At 36.5% G+C, this 2,609-nt stretch overlaps 1 long non-coding RNA gene across 1 annotated transcript; it reads right to left on the reverse strand.

The window, feature by feature from the left end:
• Positions 1–597: 597 nt before the first annotated feature.
• Positions 598–2,030, reverse strand: LOC128239400 (uncharacterized). Its single transcript, XR_008261872.1, has 4 exons — positions 1,808–2,030; positions 1,247–1,341; positions 929–1,011; positions 598–686 (listed from the first exon to the last, which is right to left on the reverse strand). It is a non-coding gene; the product is annotated as an uncharacterized LOC128239400 (long non-coding RNA).
• Between the last annotated feature and the right edge of the window lie 579 nt (positions 2,031–2,609).

Consider the following 2,609-nt stretch of genomic DNA (forward strand, 5'->3'; position numbering starts at 1 on the left):
AAATGAAAAGTTGAAAAAAAACATGTTCTATTTACACAGTTGAATAATACATGAACTCAGTATTTAAGATCTACAATGTACCTGAGTCTTCTGCACATACTCCAAAGACAGCTAATTTCCAGGCATCACATTTCTGTGGAGCTTTGAAAAATGTTGGACCAGTCTGCTGGGCATAATGGGGAAAGAAGAGCTGCTGGGTCAAGTCCCCAACTGTAATGGAGTGTTTGGAATGTAAAAATGAATTATGCATTAAAAATTTACATATTCGCTATTCACAGACAACAGATGATGCATTCAGATATTCTTAAAAAAAACTCAGTCTAAGGCAACGGTTGAGGTCAGACATAAAACATAACACAGAAAACGGTAGATCATCATCATCATCACCACCATCATCATCATCTTCATCAGAAGCAGCAGAAGCAGCAGCAGCAGCAGCAGCATCAGAAGCAGCATCATCACCATCAGCATCATCATCAGGCATTGCCACTTAAGGTGTATTTTCAAAGAGGTGCCATAACAGACCTTAAAATCATATCTTACTAGGTAAGTGGTCCGTCAGTCTGGTTTCTTCTCTCGGATAAGCTGGTCCACATCCCGCTCCTCCATCTTTTCCCTCTTTGTTGTACAAGCCTGTGGCGTAGATGATTCATGTTGACATTGGCCCTGCACACCCTGTCGTATTGCTGTGCAAAAAAAAATTGTATGATTGAAATGGTAATTCGTGGTGGTATAATCTTCAATGCAATGGAACATATTTACTGAACGGTGCCATGTCCCCAACACAATATCAAAATACGTGTTATTCACATGTATGCTGGACGACTAGAGATTTCCATCTATTTGGGTAAATATTTTTGGTAAAAATCTTAAGCAAATGTGTTATGGAAATATTATAAATTATTATGTAGTATCTTCATTAACCTACTTTTCCATAGATGGAAAAGCTAATGTCCATCAGCCTGGTCCCACCTCTTGGATGACCTTGTCCACTTCTGGGTCTTGCCGCTCCTTCAACAGTAAATTTCAAAAGTAAAATGATTATAGAATTTGTGAAAAATTATAAGATGAAAAAAAAACAGATTGTAAAAATTGTACTTAAATGCGTGTTTTCTAAAAACATTCACATTTACTTTTGTAAAATCAAGTTACTGTATACAATCCAAAAATGACAGAATAAAAGAGAAATACAAAATTAATGTGGTCTAGCACTACAAGTGATATCTGCCTTTCTTCATATAAATACCTGGAACGCTTCCACGAGGACGTCCTCAATAATCACAGGACGCCATAAACGCAACACCACCTCTACAATGTCCGCTTCCCTCACATATCCAATATCTGCACAAGGAAATAGGATATATGAACAACTGTTTACAAACTACAATATTTGTCATAAAGAGTGCAATGCAAGGAATACACAAACTATTGGGAAGGTAATGTCTATCAATTAATTTCATTTTGATCACTAGGCCCTTTTGAGGGCTCTCCTGGTTTCAAATTCGGATCAAATCGGTGTGTCAAAAACTAAACAAACAACAGAAGGCTACCAGTCAAACGGAAAAATAGTTTTTATTTTTTTCATTTACTTTTTTGAGGGGGGGGGGGGGGGGGTTCTATGAGCAACTCAATTCTGTGGAAATCTGCAGACAATCACGTTTCTAAAGTTTTGCACTACAATGATGTCACCAAACCAAACAACAGAAAAGCTTGGTGGAAAAGGGAATGGCTAAAGACTCTCTGGCATGAGACTTTAAACACTTTGGCTACCGACATTTGTAACAATCAAAGCTACCATCAGATGTACCAGTTATCTATGTTTCCTCTGCATCAGCTTATGGCCTGGACCCTTAAGATGGGTAATCTGGACTTGCATCCCGCAGATTCAGGCAGTGTTGACTTTTCTGAAATTCATGAAATGGAGGTGCACATAAAAGTTAAACATTACAATAACATTTAAGACTTTTCTGAAATGTTTGACCAAAGGTTGAAATCTAAATACCTGTCAGTGATATACTGAGCATTTAATAGTAAAGACTGAACAAGTCCTGCCTTAAGTTAAAGTTTGACAGCCTATGCAATTGTACATAGAGGAAACAACAGGCACCTCTTTACAAAACTCTCAAACACACACCATATTTTCGATCCATATTTAAAGGGCTGCACCACAAGCTCTGCAAAGTATGAAAACAAAAACACGATCATAAACAACACCCACCACCAACAAGACATGATTATAAATAAACAGCAGTTAGAAAACAAAAGGCTGTGTTCTTGTTTACATAATAACCCAAGCAAATTATGTAAACAAAAACACAACCATAAACAACACCCACCACCAACAAGACATGATTATAAATAAACAACAGTTAGAAAACAAAAGGCTGTGTTCTTGTTTACATAATAACCCAAGCAAATTATGTAAACAAAAACACCACCATAAACAACACCCACCACCAACAAGACATGATTATAAATAAACAACAGTTAGAAAACAAAAGGCTGTGTTCTTGTTCACATAATAACCCAAGCATATTATGTAAACAAAAACACAACCATAAACATATTATATTAACAAAAACAAGACATGGTAAAGTGAACAAAAATAA

This window comes from Mya arenaria, chromosome 6, assembly GCF_026914265.1.
Source record: "Mya arenaria isolate MELC-2E11 chromosome 6, ASM2691426v1".
Classification (NCBI taxonomy): Eukaryota; Metazoa; Mollusca; class Bivalvia; order Myida; family Myidae; genus Mya; species Mya arenaria.